Raw genomic sequence first — 20,893 nt, forward strand, 5'->3', positions numbered from 1 at the left:
TTGGGCTCCTCTTGAGAAAGAGAGTTTGAGTCTAGGGAAATTAGTCCAACATGGAATTAGGGTGTAATCAAGAGATTGATAAGGGGTGTAATCAAGAGATTGATAGCCCCAATTAAAGGGTTAAACCTAGATATAGTAATACCCAACTGGAGCCTATATTGCTTGCACAATTTTGACACCCAATTGGTCTTGAGAAAGTCAATTAGGGCAAAGTCACTCAAGCTACCGAGAGGTATAGAGTGAGTAGTTTCGTGCATTGGCTATATCGCAATCCCCAACATAATAACTTTGCGTTAGGCTTTAGATCCCGTCAAGTATTCACCTAGGATAAAGTCACTTTCCTAGTGCATCTTTAACTATTTAGAAAACCTTACAAGAATTTACTCTTAGTTTAATTTAGCATCTCAATAGTATAAAAGTAGAAGTAACAAATAACAATTATGATTGGAAGTGTAATTATGAGCACTACGCATTTCTAGTTTAGATAGGAATCCAATTCCCAATCAATCTAGCTCCGTGTTGATTCGATCCCGACCATCTCGGGTAAAAGCTACATCAACCGCTCTTGCTAGTTTGTAGTAGTGTAGGGTTGGACCCGATCACTTTTTTGGCACCGCTGCCGGAGAGCTAACGGTTTTGGCTATTTATCTAAATAGTTTATTGTATTATTTTTCTTTCCTTCGGTGTTACTAATTTGTGAGTGTCGCTAATTCAGGTACAAAATGACAGCAAACAATGCACCTCTTGGAGATCTTCCACCAGGGGAGGAGGTAGATGACAATATTGATGATAAGGTTCTTATAGTACCTCAAGCTCAAAGGAGAGGCCGCCAGGTCAATGACAATGTTCCAGAACCTCTCCCGCCACCTCCAAGAGTGGCTCCTCGGGTGCTTCCAAATGAAGGATATGCTAGTGTAAGTGTCCCGCCCCAGATTCGGGCGGGCAATTTTCAAATTACAAATGTGATGCTGACTTTGTTGGAGTAGCGAGGGTATTTCATGGGTGCTTCCCATCAGAATGCATATAAACATCTCAAGGGTTTTGTGGATACGTGTTGGCGAAGCAAGAAAACAAATGTGTCCGAGGATGCCCTTTGGTTGAGATTATTCCCTTTTTCACTTAGAGGGAAGGCATTGGATTGGCTCGAGAGGCTTCCCAACCATTCTATCACTACATGTGATGAGTTGGCCGATAAGTTCATAGCCAAGTTTTTTTCACCGGGACATATGACAACATTAAGGGATGATATCTTAGCATTCAAACAGGAACCAAATGAGCCCCTTCACGAAATCTGGGATCGATATAGAACTATGGTCAAGGAATGCCCCAACAATGATATGACTAAGGCAATGATTCAACAAACATTTTATCGAGGTATAAACACGACCAATCAATGTGTAGGGAACCAGTTAGTAGGGGTAATTTCATGAAGCTGCCTTATGCTGAGGCTTGTGACATTCTTGATGAGATGACTGCCACGTCCTCCGCTTGGAAAAGTAGAGCCAATGTGCCGCAGGGTGACCCCACGGTCATTCACTTGCACAAAGAGATCCATGATCATGGGCAGGTAATAGCATAATTGACAACCACAATGAACCAGTTAGCAAAGGCATAGTTACAGCAGGTTCAAAATCCACGCAGGCCAATGCTATGGAGGGTGTCAACATGTTAGTGAACAAAAGAAGACAAAGAGGTCAACAGAACCAAGGGAGTTAGGATCAATATGACAATGATAGTGGTGGATTCCAAGATGATGGTTATTATGAGCCGAATGAAGAAGTGCAATATGTGAACAACTATCAAGGCCAGAGGGGAAATTCTTCCAACCAACAACAATAGAGACCCCAAGGCAATTGGGGAAATCAGCAACAAGGGAATACTAATTGGGGGAACAACAACCAAAATGGAAATTAGGGCAATCAGTACAATAATCAGAACAATCAGGGTAATTGAAATGGCAATAACAACAACTAGGGTGAAAAAAACAATCAAGGCGGTTGGAACAATGACAACCAAGGAAATTGGGGGCAAGGCTTTCAAAGGCCCCCAGTGTATCAACAACCGAAGAATCTACCCCATTTCCATCCCAAGGTCCTATTTCTTCCAACAATGAAATGGGGAGAATCAAAATGATGTTTGAATAGATGATGAAAAAGAATGCTGACTTTGATTCCCAGTTGGCATCCCACAATACTTCAATTAGAAACTTGGAGGTTCAATTAGGCCAAATCTCACAATCCTTGAATACTCGCCCAAAGGGGTCTTTACCTAGTGATACAGTAGCTAACCCGAAGGGTGGTAACAATTCCGGGCATGTAATGGAGGTAACTACAAGAAGTGGACAAGGCGGTGATGTGAATGCCTCCAAACAAAAAGAAATTTTGAGTGATGAAGTTGAGTTGCAAGAGGATGAGATCCCTTTGGTGGTTGAGAATGTGATTGATGAGAACGTAAATGAGGAAGTGAGGATTGATATCCATGATGTTGAGATGGAAACTCAGAATGATGTGAACCCATATAGGGAACACGTAATAGACATGCCAGAAATGGTTGTGCCTAAAATCAAGGCTCCTTTGCCAAGGCCACCCCATCTTATCCTCAAAGGCTCGCGAAGCAGAAAAATGAGAATCAGTTTAAGAAGTTTATTGACATGATGAAGAGCATATCCATCAATGTGCCTTTGGTGGAGGCTCTAAAGCAAATGTGGGGTTATGCTAAATTCATGAAAGACTTGGTGACAAAGAAACGATCCATGGATTGTGAGACTATTAAGATTACCCACCAAGTTAGTGCAATAGTACACTCAATGGCTCCGAAGCTAGAAGATCCCGGTGCCTTCACCATTCCTTGCACCATTAGAAATGCGAACTTTGCAAAAGCTCTATGTGATTTGGGGGAAAGTATCAACTTGATGCCCTACTCAGTTTTCAAGACTAGGTATTGGGCAATCGAGGCCGACTTCCATGAGATTGCAAATGGACAATAGAACAATGAAGAGACCTTTGGGCATAATTGATGATGTTCTTGTCCGGGTGGACAAATTTATCTTGCTGGCTAATTTTGTGATCTTGGATTGTAAGGTAGATTTTGAGGTTCTGATCATATTAGGAAGACCTTTACTTGCAACTGGGAAGACCTTAGTTAATACGGAAGCAGGGGAACTCACCTTCTAGGTGGGTGATGAGAAAATGGTCTTTTATATGTGCAAGTCAATAAAGTATCCCAACAGTTCTGAAGTGTGCTCTTTTGTGTATCTTGTCATGGCAGTGATAGTTGATGATACTAGTGCAATGATCAATATGGAGGACCCTCTTGAGGCGGTATTGTTGAATCTTGATGTTAATGAGGATGAAGGCCGAGTGGAGTGTGTCAATGCTTTACATGGAATGAGCTCTTACTCCTATGAGCCTCGAAAACTCTCTTTGGATCTTGAGAATAGGAAGACTCCACCAACAAAGCCCTCAATCGAGGATCCTCCGGTGTTGGAGTTGAAGTTGTTGCCTCCACACCTCAAGTATGAATTCTTAGGCCCTAGTTCAACTTTGCCAGTTATTCTTTCCTCTTGTCTTACTAACATGCAGGTAGATGCCACATTGGTGGTGCTCCCAAAATAGAAGAAGGCAATTGGATGGACCTTAGCTAATATTAGGGGAATAAGCCCCGCCTTTTGTATGCACAAGATTATTCTAGAAGATGATGCAAAGCTCTCCTTGGAACATCAAAGGAGGTTGAACGAGGTAATGCAAGAAGTTGTAAAAAAGGAGGTGATCAAGTGGTTCGATGTTGGGGTTGTGTACCCCATCTCTGATAGCTCTTGGACTTCGCCGGTGCAATGTGTGCCGAAGAAGGGTGGTATGACCGTGGTCACCAATGCACAAAATGAGTTGATTCCTACCAGGACTGTCACCGGGTGGAGGGTGTGCATGGACTACTGCAAGTTGAATAAAGTGACCCGCAAAGATCACTTTCCATTGCTGTTTCTTGATCAGATGCTAGATAGACTTACTGGGTGTGCTTCTACTGTTTCTTGGATGGGCATTCTGGGTACAACCAAATTTTGATTGCTCCGGAAGATCAGGAGAAGACCACTTTCACTTGTCCATATAGTACCTTTGCCTTTTCTAGGATGTCGTTTGGGTTGTGTAATGCACCGGCTACATTTCAGCGGTGTATGATGGTCATTTTTACTAATATGGTGGAGGACATTTTGGAGGTGTTTATGGACGACTTCAGTGTTGTGGGTGACTCGTTTGATGAATGTTTGAAAAATCTTGATAGAGTGTTGGCCCGTTGTAAAGAAACCAATCTTGTGTTAATGGGAGAAATACCACTTAGAAGGATGAAACAGTATACTTGGGCTTTCCAGAGGAGGATGAAACATTATACTTAGAAAATGTATCATTGGGTGAGGATGCCCATCCGTGGTTAGCAGAGTACTTGGCACTTCCAGGTACCACCCCATCATGGTTGACAATAGGAGTCCAAGTTTTGAGGAGAACCTTGAACTTCGAGGCAAAAGGGTGGGAGACCTTTGTTTGTAGCCGGCTAGACCCCACCACTCATGAGAACTCTCTTCCTATATCCCGGGCTATATTGGTGGCTTCTATCATGGCGGGGTACCCGATCAACAACGGAAATTTTATGTCCAGGGTGATTACAAGGGTGGTGAATGAATGTGATAGATCCTACCCCTTCCCAAATTTCCTAACCATGTACTTTGAGGACCAGGAGGTGGAGAAAAGGAAGTTCGATGTGAAGGTGAAACCAAAGGCCCCTTTTTCCTGGTACATCCTCAAGGGTGATGACAACCCCAAAGCCCCTAAAGGCAAAGTCACTGCTTCTACTGGCCAGTCTGAAGAGCTAGTAGTAGTAGTGCTTCTTCTCAGCCTCCCTCAGCTACACCAGATATTGCCCTAGCACCCTCTACTTTCACAGTTCTAGATATCCCCTCATCCTCAGCTTACCCATTGACTGCCCACCGTTTTTGCTAAATCCTTGCCAGTATCAACAACTGGATGTAGACAACTACTTCTAAGTTGTCTGTGCTTTCTAGCTCGGTGGCAGCCCAGTCCGTACCCCCACAGCCAGAGGTCCCATCCTCAGTGGATGAGACTCTTAAGGAGGTTTTGGACAACCAGAAGAAGCTCCTGGAGAACCAGAAGTTAATATTAGATACTGTAAGTACTCATGGAAAAGGAATGGAGGAGCTGGCAAAGGAAACAAAGAAGTTGAGAAAGACTCGAGCATCAAAGGAGTCTGTGAAGGAGTTGAGGGCCGAAATGGAGAAAATGAAGGCTGATCACTTGCCATTGGAGCTTCTATTGCATGACCTGATTCTAGCAGCCCAGCCTGAGCTAGAGCAGGAGATGGAGAGGCCAGCAAAGAGGAAGAGGGTGATCCCCGGAGCTGATGATGCAGTGATAGAGTTGGAGAACCCGCAGGGAGGTTCCTCTAGCCAGCCTTAGGCCCCAGAGCAGCCTTAGGTCCCAGTCACAGGTTCCCGAGCAGTCAGAGGACCCGGGGAGTCAAGCTCATGACCACATGCAGATGGAGGGACAATAAGGAGTTTCTCTGTACTCTCTATTTTTTATTGAGCTATGTTAGCATTGAGGACAATGCTAGCTTTCATTTGAGGGGGTAGCCCTATTTTGATGACACTGGGTTGTAAATATGATACTACTTTCTTTTTATTATGCTTTCTTTTTTCTTTTGGTATATAATTTTACTAGTTTATTGCACTTTTTCGTACTTTGCAACTTTGGTCTGTATATAAAGTTACTTTCTGATGTATATATTCATTTTCCCCCATGTATATTCATCTAAATCCCCTATTGTATGTATTTATTTTACTTTCTGCAATTTTCTTTCATAGCTTCTTACTTCATCTTCATAGCTTCTTATTTTTAGTTTTGCATTCAATAAACCTTTGGTTTTCTTAATGCTATGGTTCTTTCCAAAGGTGGAATTTGTGTGAACCGGGTGGCTCTTCCCGATGATGGATGGCATAAAAACCTTCTTAAGGGTTTGAGTCTGTTTTCTTTTTGTTTTTGTGTAAATAGTAGCTTATGAGTAATGGTGCCTCAAGCAAAGCTTCACTTGCTTAAATCTTAGCTAAGGTTGTTGTGGGCCCCCGAATCTGTCTCTTTAGCAATCCTATAGCTTGTGTGGTGAGAATTTGAATTGCAAATCCAAGTCCCGTGCCATTAGTCAAGAACTTGCCCTGAATGTTTGTCTAGGCGAAATCCTAAGTATAGTTTGACTTGAGAAGTGATTATAGGCTCTCCTTGATCCGAATGATATTTTGAAAACTTCCATAGCCTACCAATGATAATATACCTAGTCAACCCTTTTGAGCCGAAGCTTTTTTCTTTCAAAGACCATGATACAAGTCTTTACCCGTTCTAAAAAGACCCTCTCTTAGCACCCAATCTTTTCTTAGCACAAGGCAAAACCATAAGTTAGGGAGTAGAGATGAGGAATGCAACAAAGTGGTACAAGGTATAAAATGAAGAAAAGGAAAGGCAATGAAAAAGAAAGAAAATCAAAAAGTCCAAAAGAATGAACATTATAGAAGAAATGAAGGGATTCAATAAAAGTAAAGTGATGAAAGGTGTGGAAAGTTTAAAAAGGAGAAAAAGTTTTGAAATGAATAAGAAAGAGTGACATTGTGTCTCTCTAACCCCTAAGAAAGAATTAGATGACTCAAAAAGTCAAGAGAATGTGTGCCAAAATGATGCAAATGAAGTGCTTAAGGGAAGATGGAACCTACTTAGACTAAATATTTCCTACCCTGAACCAAAAGCCTTCACTATATTCCACAAAAGCCCTATATGATCTTAAGTTGAATGAAGCTTACATTATTGATGACTCACATAAGGGGCAAGCTTATGGTACTTAGAGCCGGACTTGTGACCTTTCTTTGAGAGAGATGAGTGTGTTTCCCACAATCCTCGTTCTGAGTGCTACAACCTAAAAGTGAGGTTTGCTTATGGAGAGTTGAGGAGTATGAGTTTGGGTTCCACAATGACCAAAGTAGTAGAAAGAGTTTCCTTGATGGGTTGAGTCAACTCTTGATGCTCTTGTGTCACACTAAAACCATGGTGCTTAAAAGGTTGAATGTTGTTAATGATTCATTTGATATAAGGGCAATTGTTAGTCCTAGTTGATGCTAGATGAGGTCACTTTAGGTTAGCTGAATTTTCTTGGTTTTACTCTTAAGGAGGTGGGACTTATTTTAGTTGCTTGAGGACAAGCAAAAGCTTAAGTTTGGGGGAGTTGATAACTAGGGATTCTAGTTCAGTTTGCACTCCTTTTTACTTGAGTTTTGGATTAAAAATGTATACAAATAGTCCCAAAGGTTTACATGATGTACTTGTTTGCAGGATTTGGTCAAACAAAGTAACAAGTAGTCAAAAGCAGCTAAAAAAGGAGAGAAACATGCACAAGTACCAAGAATAAGTCAAGGCACTGTTGCAGCATAAAATCCACTATAGCTGCAAAAGACTCACTGCGGCCGTAGACCATTTAGTGTGGTCCGCGGTAGATGAGTTCAAAGAGGGGCACTTTTGGAGCTTAAAGCAGTGCGGTCCGCGGAGAATTTCTCGCAGCCGCAGTAGCCTCTTCACGACCTCAATCCATTTTATGCGATCCGCAGAGAGGGGATTCAGAGAGTTGGGAGTTTGAAGATTGGAAGCCAATGCGGTCCGCGGTCCATTTTGTGCGGACCGCAGTGCATTTTATGCGATCCGTGGTGGCCAGATTCAGAGACTGAGCATTTTAGCTAAAAAGCCTCACTGCAGGCGCGGTACATTTTTTCGCGGTCCGCAATACCTCCGTCAGGGGTATTTTTGTCCAAAAAGTTTGGCCTAGTATAAATACTTTATTTTCACATTTTAGGGTATCTGTTAGAATCCAGAGCACGTGAACGACAATTTTGTTCCATTTTGAGTAATTTGTAGCTAGTTTAACACTGAATCTTCAATTTCTTAGTTTGTAATCAAATTATATGGGTTATTCTTTATATATTTATTTGTTTTCTTCCATTATTATGAGTAGCTAGACCCATTAGCTATGGTTGTAGCTCAACCCTAGCATGGGTATTTGATGGTCTTTTGTTCTAAGGCTTAGATGTTTACAGGTAGTTGATATTTGGACTGATTTATGTTTTCCATATTTAATTGGTGGTTGCAAACACTAATTGTTGCCTTTTTGACTTGGTCTCTTCTTGAGAAAGAGAGTTTGAATCTAGGGAAACTAGTCCAACAAAGAATTGGGGTGTAATCAAGAGATTGATAGCCCCAATTAAAGGGTTAAACCTAGAGATAGTAATACCCAATTTGAGCCTATATTGCTTGCACAATTTTGACACCCAATTGGTCTTGAGAAAGTCAATTAGGGCAAAGTCACTCAATCTACCGAGAGGTATAGAGTGAGTAGCTCCGTGCATTGGCTATATCACAATCCCTAACATAACAACTTTGCCATAGGCTTTAGATCCCATCAAGTATTCACCTAGGTGAAAGTCACTTCCCTAGTGCCTCTTTAACTATTTAGAAAACCTTACAAGCATTTACTCTTAGTTTAATTTAGCATCTCAATAGTATAAAAGTAGAAGTAACAAACAACAGTTATGATTGGAAGTGTAATTAAGAGCACTACGCATTTCTAATTTAGATAGGAATTCAATTCCCAATCAATCTAGCTCCCTGTGGATTCGATACCGACCATCTTGGGTAAAAGCTACATCGATCGCTCTTGCCACTTTATAGTGGTGTAGGGTTGTACCCGATCAAAGGTCATCAGGTTATGCCGGAAAGGTCCTCGGGTTATGCCAGGGAAGGTCATCGGGTTATGCTGGAAAGGTCTTTGGGTTATACCGGGGAAGGTCATCGGGTTATGCCAGAAAGGTCCTCGGGTTCTGCCGGGAAAGTTCATCGAGTTATGCCAGAAAGGTCCTCGGGTTCTGCCGGGAAAGGTCATCGGGTTATGTTGGAAAGGTCCTCAGGTTATGCTGGAAAGGTCCTCGGGTTATGCCGGGGAAGGTCATCGGGTTATGCCGGAAAGGTCCTCGGGTTATGCCGGGGAAGTTATCGAGTTATGTTGGAAAGGTCCTCGGGTTATGCCGGGGAAGTCATCGAGTTATGCCGGAATGGTCCTCGGGTTATGCCGAGGAAGTCATCGAGTTATGCCAGAAAGGTCCTCGGGTTATGCTAGGATCAACTAGGGAGTGGGACCCTATGTTGGAAAAGATTACCAGGTTATGCTGGCATCGACCAGGGAATGTGAGCCTATGTTGGAAAAGACAAAGCTAGAGACTAGAAACCATATGCTACCATGATTTTGAATTTTTCTTCTTTTCTTTCTTTTCATTTCATTTTTTTCCATGAATTTTTTTAATGAGTGAAAATGCAGGAAAGAATTTGGAGTAAACTTCTCTTTTGGATTGATTATTGCTGCAGATCTAGTTTAGCCTTTGGTGGTTTCCTTTTATTGCACCTGCTTCTTGCAAGGTTGCTTTTGGATTGCATCCGTTTTCTGTTTTCAAATAATGAACAATTGTTAGTTTGAAATGGTGATTGATTTTGTGGCCTTGATTATTTCAATCACTTGGTCTCGGCCCGACTTCTTTGATGAAGATCTCAACTGCAACTTCTTGTTCCCTGAGGACCGATTCCATTTCAGGCCCTGGAGAACCTCTGGTGTTTCCAGACTTTGCCATGACGATTGGTCGATGGGACTCAACCTTTTCGACTTTATCTTGCCTTCGTATGCCTTTCCCTTCTGATTTCTTTTTTCTTTTCTTTTTCTTTTTTTTTTTCTATTTTTTTCTTGGGAATATTGGGGAACTTTTTGGCTCCTCAAACTTTGTCGCAACAACAAGTCGCGTGGGATTTAACCTTTTCCAAATTTATTTCGCCTTCATAGGCCTTTTATTTCTGGCTTCTTTCTTCCAACTATAATTTCAGAGCATTTAGGTACCTTGGCTTTTCAAACCTTTGCTGAGACAGTTGTACACATGGGACTCAACCTTTTCAACTTCATTTGCCTTTATAGGTACTTCAATTTGATTTTCCCCTTCTAAGCATTTTGATTTCGAAGCATCGGCCGCCATGGCCAGTCGAGTTCGACTTGATGCCCTTGATGAGGCTGGGTGCCTTTTTGCACATTAGCTCACGTCAAATGGAAGCCCTGTAAATCAGTCTTACCAACCTTTCTTTGTTTTAGTTTCAGAACAGAGTTAGGCCGAAAGGGATTCAAAGAAAACAAACAATGGAATAGAGAATGAGGGTAAACCGAAAATTGTCCCTTTTGAGGAAAGGAAAGAAGGACTTATCTTGAGTGCATGCGGAATTCAATGAACATGACATGCCTTTTGGACTAGATTCCTGATTCGTGAAAACCGTCCGACTCTCAGAAATTCATCACAACTTTTGCCTCAAAATCGAGAAACCTTGCCAGGACTCTATCCACGTCAATAGCTGTAAGGATGCTCTTTTCGATCAGGGGCGCCCTTTGTGGGTTTTCACTAGCTGAACTCTCTCATTTCACTTCTCACCATCGCCTTGTAGTTCTCTTTGTGAGTTTTCACTAATAAGACTCTCTCATTTTCCATTTCTCTGCTTACCATCGCCTTATGGTGCCCGTGTATGTTTTCACCAATAAGACTCTCTCATTTTATTTCTCTCATTTTTATTGCATCGGATCCAAGTAACTGTATCCTCCAATTTAGAACATCTTTACCGATTGATCGAAAGGACTTGAACAGGATTTGGGGTAAAAAGAATTTGGATTGAATTATAACTTTGGAACCTTTCAGGTGAAACCATCGTCGAACCATTATAACTTCTGCCCCAATTTCACTTTTGGGGAAATTTGGATTTTTATTTTGATATAAGGCTGCCTAAGTATCCTTTCGGAATCAAGTCGAACGTAGTTCAGGAAACTTTGTTTTTGATTTTTCTTTTGTTTTGTTTTGTTTTCTCTTTCTTTTTCCTTTCCTTTTTTTCATCTCCTTTTTCATTTTTCATTTCATTTTCTTTTAGTCTTTTCTTCCCTTTTTTTGTATCTTTCTTTTTTTTTTCTTTTTCCTTTTTTCGTTTTTCAATAATAATTTCTAGGTTCCAAAGAGGGTAGTCAAAGAATCGGAGCCGGCTCAATGAGTTTGTAAAGGGTTGAATATTTGGATAGTAAGAAAGAAAGTCTTCTTCATCCCAATTGGGGAACATTAATGCTATATAGAGGATCCAACATAGTACTTTTTGACTGCATTTGCCTTAACAGTTGTTTCAGGGACATTTCCTTCGATGTGTCCCAAGTACAACACACTCTTTTGGTAGTACTCTTGTTGCAATGTATGGACCTTTCCAATCTAGAACCAATTTTCTTTAGCTATTCCGACTCTTTGTTTTATTTCCTTAAACTTATCTTCATTGTAATCTAATTCTTAATTCATTATTTTGAGGTATGATAGCATTTCAGGATCCGGGCATGAAGTCTGCAAGCATGTCATGTCATTAACATCTGCATTAAAAGAACTGAAAAGAGGATAAGAAAAATGACAAGATTAAGAAAAGAGACATTCCTGGTCAAAAATCATTCCGACTATTGGCCCGTTGTTGTGGGCAGGCAATAGATTGTTCATTACATCAAGAGCTTCTTCATCCTGAAAGACAATTCTTTCAGCTTCAATCAAATCTTCAACTGCCCTTTTGAGGGTCCAACAGTCCTCTGTGTTGTGTCCTACTGCTCCAGAGTAGTATTCACACCTAGCATCAGCTCAGTGCAAGGGGGACTCGGGGTTCAGCCGGTTCTGGGCCACTGGCTGCAATAAATCTAGCCGGATTAGCTTTTGGAATAAGCTTGAATACGATTCACCAATAGGGGTGAACTGATTCTTTCTGAAAGGCTCTCTTGGGAGAGGATTGTACTGAGGAACATTTGGTTGGGGATAATATGGAGCTTGGTAAGTATGAGCATTTATGAGAGGTGGAGCTCAGTTTTGTGTATGATATTGTGGCCGCGTGCAAGGTTTCAAGTTCATCACTGTATAAGGAGGTGGTGCCACAGCATAAGCAGCATCTTGAAGGGGATAATAATGTTGAGGAACCTCATGAAGCATATATGATTGGCTGAATGACCTGCGGGTCCCCCTCGAGTTGGAAACCATCATGGCTCATTTTTCTCTCCCATTCCCATTTATCAAATCCTTTGAACCATTTTGGACATCTAGTGATGTGGCTTTAAAAACAGCATGACTCAAGATTCGACCCCTTTTTAGTCACTTTCTACCATCTCCCTAATTTTGATAGCCTCAGCAACGACTTTCCCATATTGTACATCATGTTTTGGAAGTAGTCTGCCTCTTGGGCTTGTAGAAATACCGTAACCATTTCAATTTCGTCCATTGGAGGCTTTACCCTGGCAGCTTGCTCACGCCATTTGACAACATATTCACGAAAGCTTTCCATGGTTTTCTTTTTCAAATTGGACAAAGAGTTTCTATCGGGAGTGATATCCACATTATACTGGAACTAGCGGACAAAATCTCGGTCATATCGTCCCACACGTGCCAATGAGTGATTTCCTGATCCGTATACCACTCAGAAGTGATTCCGGTGAGGCTTTACCCAAAATAGGCCATTAGCAGCTCCTTTTTTCCACTAGCTCCTCTCAACTGGTTACAATATCGTTTCAGGTTAGCAAGCGGGTCTCCATGCCCGTCGTACTTTTCAAATTTTGGCATCTTGAAGCCAGCTGACAAGTGGACATGGGAAAACATATAGAAGTCGGAGTATGAGACACTCTTTTGGCCACTTAGACCTGGCATTTTGTTTCAGGCTTTATTCCAGGCTCTTTATCTTCCGAGCCATTTCCTCTTGCTCGGGATTTTTAACAACCTTTTCATGCTCCACCGAGAGATCATATTGCGGAGGTTGAGTGAAAGAGTATGGGGTCACATATGCTATTTCTGATTGAAGCTGTGGACCCTGAAAGGTGAACATTGGAGACGGTGCGCTTGAAGCCGGCGCTTGGGGGCGAACCATAAAAGGCATGCCAGGAACATTGGACGGCACTGGAGGCTGCCCGTATAGGATGAGCGGGCTAGGCATATGGGCGTTGGTAACCTCACCTGACCTGGGGATCAACTTAGGGAACCCAGGGATTGCACTTGGCGGTTCTCTACCACTAGAACAGGCGCCCCACATTTCCAATATGCGGAGACTCAACATCCTATTCTCTTCAGCAGCTGCTGATTCTGGTTGTGGAATAGTCGGTGCTGGGCTATCCTTAGGATCGATGATTTGTAGATAGCTTTCTGAAGCCATAGGAACCTTTCCTTTGGATCTTGCGAAGTAAGGATGAGAAGCCAGATTACCAACAAAACCAACCACCTGAACAGAACCTTGCTAATTTGCGCATCCAACAACCTTGTTAGTTTTGAGACGCTTAAAAGATAGGAAATCGCATATTGGGATGCAATGCACCTAAACAGTTAAACGTTTCTACTAGGTGTTTGAACGAGTTGCATGTTTCATCCCGACCTTAATCTAACCCTTTCAGTATGTACCCTTTTTTTTTTAATTTCTACCTCTATTTAATCTCTATTGATTTTTTTTTCATTTTGTTTCTGTCACTCTTTTATTTTTTGGCACTCTCTTTTCTTTTTTTGTTTTTGTCACTCTTTTATTTTTTGTCGCTCCCATTTTTATTTTCATTTTCTCTCTTTTTTTAGTTTATTTTTTCACTCAATTTATTTTATGGTTATGATCAAATCCGATGAAGATTGCCTACGTATCATGACGCCACATGAATCAAATCTTGCGTAATTTGGGAAGATTGAGAATGAAGTAAATGAACTAACTCTTTTTTTAGCTTTTTTTTGTTTGTTTACTTTTATGAAACTCAGACCATGAAAGCTTTAAGAAAAAGCATATATATTGTTTTTGAATTTTTTTCGAAAGAAATGCTTTAAAAAAAGAAAGTAAATATTTTTTTGATTTTTTCTGAAATAAAGATTTCTAAAAATTCCTTTTCTTTTGATTTGAACTTTGGGAATTTCAAAAGTAAATTTTTTATTTGTTTTCTCTTTTTCTAAAGAAGAAAGAAAATATTTTTTTGAATTTTGGATGTTGCCTCTTAATTTTCAAAAGAGGGACTTTTAAGAAAATATTTTGGATTTCTGAGTTTTACGTTTTTTTATTGTCACACCTCCTTATGCAATTACTGTCACACCTCCTTTTTACCACCCAAGAGGGGATATATAGGAGTTTTTCCAATTAAAGTGACATTATTCGAAATGAGATTATTTTCTTTATTTTCAGAGTTGCCACTTGGGATAATTTATTTGGTGTCCCAAGTCACTGATTTATTTTTTAAATCCCAAATCGAGGAGAATTTTGACTTTATTTAAAAGTATGCGAAACCAGAAATCTAGGTAAGGAATTCTATTAACCCGGGAGAAGGTGTTAGGCATTCCCGGGTTCCGTGGTTTTATCACGGGCGCTTTAATCATACCTGGCTCAATTAAATTGTCTAATTACTTATTTTAGAACCTATGTGCATCTACCCCTTTTACCGCTTTTATTTGCTTAATTAAGGAATTATCTAAAACAACGAGTCACGCGTATGTGTACTCATTTCGTTTGGCGCATCAGAAATCATGTCACACGTACGCGTCCACAATTAATCACGCTTTATTATTATTAAGAAAGTTTGACCGAAGTTGCGCGAGCGCATACCTCGAATTTATTTTTGGTATCATAATTATGTCACGCGAACGTATACATAATTATGATAATAGATTATAAGTGTGCCTAAAGCAAACTATGGTGTTCAAATTGGTCTTTCTAAGGTTTAAGGATTATTGGAAAGTTATTGAGATATGGATAAGCCCGGTAAAAGAAGTGTGGCTTTGGCTAGGAAATGTCAATATAACCAAATATATTGTAAATGAATTCATTACTAATATTTTATTCACATGATCTGATTTGAACTAAAACCAGTGTTCGACTTTGTAATGACCCGATCGGTCGCTTTGAATAATACAATCCCGTTTCACCCATTTACTGCTAAATTCATGCTTTACAGTTGTTATGTGACTTGTCGGGGTAATTGGTTAGGGTCCGTTGACTATTTTGAAATGAATTGAGACACTTAGTCTCCAAGAAGAAAGCTTAAGTTAAATAATTTGATTAGAAGGTGAAAAATGTGTAAACGAACCTGACATGGATTTTTGCTGATTGCAATAGCTCCGCATAGTGATTTCGGGCTTAGGAGTGTGTCTAGATATTTATTTTGAGGTTCGTATCTAAATTATGCTTGAAATGGCGAAAATGAGAAATTTAAGTTTGGAAGTTTAACCGGGGAGTTGACTTTTTGATATCGGGGTCGGAATCCAGTCTTGAAAATTTTTCTAGCTCCGTTATATCATTTATGACTTGTGTGCAAAATTTGATGTCAATCGGACTTGATTTGATAGGTTTTGGCATCGAATATAGAAGTTGGAAGTTCTTAGTTTCATTAAGCTTGAATTGGGATGTGATTCGCGGTTTTAGCATTGTTTGATGTGATGTGAAGTTTCGACCAAGTCCATATCATGTTTTAGGACTTGTTGGTATATTTGGTTGGGGTCCTGGGGGATTCGAGTGTGTTTCAGATCATTTTGGGCTACTTTGGATGCTGATTTTCTGATATCTGGTATTGTTCTTCGCGTTCGCGTGGAGCCTCTTGCGTTCGCGAAGAAGAATTTGGCCTCTGGAAGTTTGTTCTTCGCGTTCTCGAAGAGACTCTCGCGTTAGCGAAAAAGGAAATCTCGGTTGCACAGGTATGACTTCGGATGTTCATATCTCACAATCTATAAGGAATTTGCAGATAATCCAAATATGAAAGTTGTAGCCCTTTGTATCTAGTTTTCAGAAATGTATACACTACAGGCTGCCCGGGGAGATTTGAAAATCTCTGCTGCACAGGGCTGACTTTGGTAGCTTATATCTCTCAATATATAATGACTCCGGAAATGAGCAACCTATAAAGTTATAGCCCTTGGTGTCTAGTGTTCAGAGCATCAAACCATTTGTTGTTTGGAGTTGTGTGCAAAACGTTATGGCAATTATACTAAAGGCTGTTTGGAAAGAGTTTGGAAATCACTGATGAGGAATTTGCTCATCGCAAACGCGAGAGGAGAGTCGCGAACGCGAAGAACAAACCCCTGGGCAGCAGATTAAAGTCCAAATTCGTCCCATTCTTCCATTTTTGGACCAAGGAAGCTCGGGTGGGGCGATTTTTCGAGGGATTTTCAGAAAAAATAATGTGGTAAGTGTTGTTAACACAATTTTTGATAGATTACTCGAATCCATCGTTGTTTTTAACATTTAATTGGTGATTTTAAGTTGGAAAAGTTTGAAAACCCTCTTGGATAAATTTGAGGATTTGAGGGTCGAAATGTTATCGGAATTTAGTAATAATGGTATGGTTAGACTCGTGGTTGAATGAGTTGTCGGATTTTGTGAGTTTCGTCGGATTTTGAGACGTGGGCCCCGGGCAATTTTGAGTTAAATTTCGGTATTTGTTGGAAAATTAGTATTTTCATATGGAATTAATTCCTATAATTAGTATTGACTGAATTGAATTAACTGTGGCTAAATTCGGGTTGATTGGAGGCCGATTCAAGGGGCAAAGGCATTTCAGAGTAGGATTTTGCTCGGATTGAGGTGAGTAATGATTGTAAATGTTGTCCTAAGGGTATAAAACCCCGGATTGCACATCGTTGTGCTATTTTGAGGTGATGCACATGCTAGATGACGAGCATGAGATCGTGCACTGTTGGAGATTGTGACTTAGTCCATCCTGAATGATTTTTTATTGCGTATTTGACTGAAAACTATTTGCTATCATCATGTTTTGGGCTGAATGCCATATTTGGGCCTTGTGTCAACTATTTGAACCCTTAGGGGATTTTTACTGATATGTGCTCACTGTTTTGACTTTATGCTTGAACTCAATCATGCTATATTTTACAGTTTTCATAATTCAGCCCTGTTTACTCTACTTTAACGCATAAAGTGATATTTCAAATGATATTTTGGGCTGAGCATTATGTTTTACTATTGCCCGAGTGGCTTGTGAGATTCTGACTGAGTAAAGCCGAGGGCCTATGTTCTGAGAAAACACCTGATTATGATTATGGGGCCGAGGGACTGAGAGTTGTACGCCACGAGGTGGCTTGTTGATATGAGGCCGAGAGCCTATGTGATTATGTTACGAGATGGCTTGATATTGCGCTTGGGTCGTAAGGGGCCCCTCCAGGAGTCTGCACACTCCCAGTGAGCTTGGGTACCCATTATGATATGAGATATAACCCAAGGGGCTGGTGATTGTTCCATGATATTGCCCAATGGGCAGATTCTGTTGACATTGTGCCCGAGGGGCGGATTTTTATGTTTTATCTGTTCTAGCTGCTTTGCATTTAATTGATTAACTATTAAAAAGGCATTTCTAAAGAAGCTTAAACTGAAGTAAAGTGACTTTACATATTTCCACAATTTCATTGTTTGTACTGGCTTTTACTGCTTCTTTATAGCATGTTGACGTGCCTTTACGTGATTTCTTATCGCTCAGTCTTTATTTATTATTATTACTCACTGAGTCAGAGTACTCACATTACTCCCTGCACCTTGTGTGCAGATTCAGATATTTCTGAACCTGGTAGTGGGTATTGGTTGATCAGAGGTAGAGTCATCGGAGTTTAGCAAGGTAGCTACCCGACGTTCGTAACACTACTTTTCTCCTTCTTGATTTCATTAGACTGTATTTAGTACATTTTCATACTTTTAGTTGTATTTAGACCTTAGTAGATGCTCTTGACTTGTGACACCCCGATGTCGGGCTGTATCTATTTCCGCACTTATTCTATTTCACTAAATTTTTGGGATTTATTCTTATAAATGACTTGAGTTGACTTATTAAAATTGTTAAAAATGAATTTGGGAATTTTGTCATCTGGCCTTGTCTTCACGAGAGGTGCCATCACGACAGGGTCAGGTTTGGGGTCGTGACAAGTTGGTATCAAAGTCTATGTTACATATGTCTCACGAGTCTTGAGCAGGTTTAGTAGAGTCTCACGGATTGGTACGGAGATGTCTGTACATATCCTCGGGAGGCTGCAGAACCTTTAGGAAAAACTTCACATTCTTGAACTCATATCGTGCATCCTTGATTTAGCTTGAATTGTAACTTCTTGAATTCCTTCCACGCATTCGTATGCGCGCATGAGCGCTCACTATCAAATGTGCATCGATGTCTTGTGATTCCCTAGTCGAGGGCCGAGAGCTGATCTTTGTGTGTTGATGTTGGGCCAGTCTGGAGGACTTAAGGCCGGGTTTTTTCCTATAGCTGGAGCATTGAGGTGTTGATTGTGTGAGCATGTGCTTTTGGATTTGTATGTCTGATAGTGTCCCTATTAGTGGGTGTGATGACTTGATAGCTACGTGATGAGTATGATGTGACTGCGAGATGTGTACACATGATTTGGACAAGACAAGAAGGGTCTGCTTGGGGGTAGTAAGAACTATTCGGTGCTTGATTTCCATCGTGATTTGATGTATAGCCCGAGTTGTGGGCATGTTGAAGGACCTGTTCATGTTGTCTAGTTGGGAAGTGAAGTAGATTTCACCTTGTGATACGAGTTCAGACTTAGGAAGATAAAGTGATTGCGTAATGTTTATGACAGTAGAAGGTTATAAAGAGATGTTAGTTTGAGGCGAGGCAGGTGGATTATCTCCTACGGAGTGTTCTGAAGTTTATGTGATCCTCTATGTTGTTTATTGGAGAATCTTTGTTACTAGTGAAATATATATGTTGCAATTTGAATATGGGTCGCCTAAGAAAGTGGGCTTGACTGTAATGAGGGTGAATGCGAGATTTGCAGAAGATTTGAAGTAATAGATGGTCTGTGTTGCACGAGCTTATGAAGGATTGAGTTTAATCTCACTGTGGTATTATGGCAGTAATAGAGTATATGCATCATGAGTTATTGTGTGTTTTGATTTATGGCTTAGATCCAAGTGGGGGAGTCTGCTATTGATTAGTTGATTACACGGTCATGTGCTATGTTGGTACTAGTTTGAGGCGTACTGGTGAATCAGTTATGGCTTAAGGAGGTTAAGACCGAGGATGGATCGAGTAAAGGAAATTTCAATAAAGGTTATGTTATGCTTTATGGGTGTATGAGGATCATGGAATTACTTGAGTTGTTATTGGTAAAGGATGTACGGTGCATAGAATAGGAAGTTGCTTGGTTGCATTAAGGTGAGGTTACATTCTGCGGTGTCGGAGTGCTAATGGAGCACATGTTGTCCGGTCCGTTTGATCGGTCTAATTGCGGTTTGAGTGGAGTGGGTGACTTTCAAGAATGGTTCTAATGGGTTCAAGATTTTACTTGTAATAATTAGAGATTTTAAAGTTGTATATTTGGTTAGAAACTAAGGTTTGCAGTGGAGGGTGTGAAGACTCGTGGTATTTCTATATCATTATGGGATTCTATATATATATATCAGTATCAGGAAGGTGAAGGTAATGGCTTTGGGTTCGCAGGGAGTCACTTCCGGGTAGGTATTTTGAATGCGGTGCATTTGGGAATATTTAAGAGGGTATTTCGAATGCGGTGCATTTGTTGTGAGTCTGGGTTAAGGAATTTTGGTGTTACAGAAAGAATAAGTATCAAGTTGAAGGTAAATAAGAAAGAACTAGGATAGATGGGATAACTGGGTAGTAGGCCGGATCGGCATAGTAAGGATATGATTAGTTCTTTGGATGCTTACGAGATAATGAGTTTCTGCAGGTGTCTCACGGCAATTCTCTTGGGTTTTAGTGGCTTGCGTAGCTTGGTTGAGTTAGAAGGATTCAGTCCTGACGGTTTAGTTTTGTGCAAATGTGATTCAGAGAGTCCTTGATGGTTTCTACCACGGTTAGAGATGTATATTTTTATACGAGCATGAGGAGTATAGGATGTATAGTGATTTTCTTCTAGATGGGATCAACGGAAAGTTCTTAGCTAGTTGAGTATGTAGTTGCTTTTGGCTCGAAATGGATATGAAGTTCTCATGGTTATCCTAGGATGGTATAGTATATGTGGTATGTTGTGTAGGACTGAAATTTGCATGTGTAAGGTCACGATTCAGTTCTGAAAGGAAGGTCACAAATTCTTAGGCAGCACTGGCAGTTTCAGAAGATTAGGGAAATGATATTACTAATTGGGGTGGCTTGATGAGGGTATAAATTTTTAGAAAAGGGCGATGTGTTTGAGTTAAGGATACTTCCTTAGATTGCGGCACTCTCTTGTTGGATCGACTGCTGATATTCAATTTTGCCTGGTGGCACAGAAGAATTTTAGAAGTATTACTCGTGGGATGATCGTGTAAATAACGAAGTGTGAACATTCTGGCAGCGGAGTCGAGATCAGAGATGGTGATCTGTATGTTCTATGGATTGGGAGACTGAGAGTTCTCGTGAGTAGATTGTTTCATGGTTATAAACTGTGAGAAAAGAAAATGTAGCCAAGGTTGACCAGAGTTAGTATGTGTTGTGATTCAGTCACTGTAGACTTTTGGAGGGTATTTAACTATTGTGGGTGACCAGAGTTGATTTGGGGTTCATTGGTAGGCCTGTATGGATGTGTGTTCTACATCGCCTCAGATTTGTTGACTCCGAATTGCTATTGTTGAGGGATGTTCCATTTGAGTGTTATTGTGCTTATTTGTGTTCTGGAATGATCTATGAGTTACCCTTTGGTGTGATGAGGAGTTGTGATTGTTGGTTATATGCACATATTGTGCGGTTCTATTGGGGTCTTATAACCGAATTTGAGCGGAAAGAGTATTGGGTGTTGCTTGGTGGA

This window comes from Nicotiana sylvestris, chromosome 4 (assembly GCF_000393655.2).
Source record: "Nicotiana sylvestris chromosome 4, ASM39365v2, whole genome shotgun sequence".
NCBI lineage: Eukaryota > Viridiplantae > Streptophyta > Magnoliopsida > Solanales > Solanaceae > Nicotiana > Nicotiana sylvestris.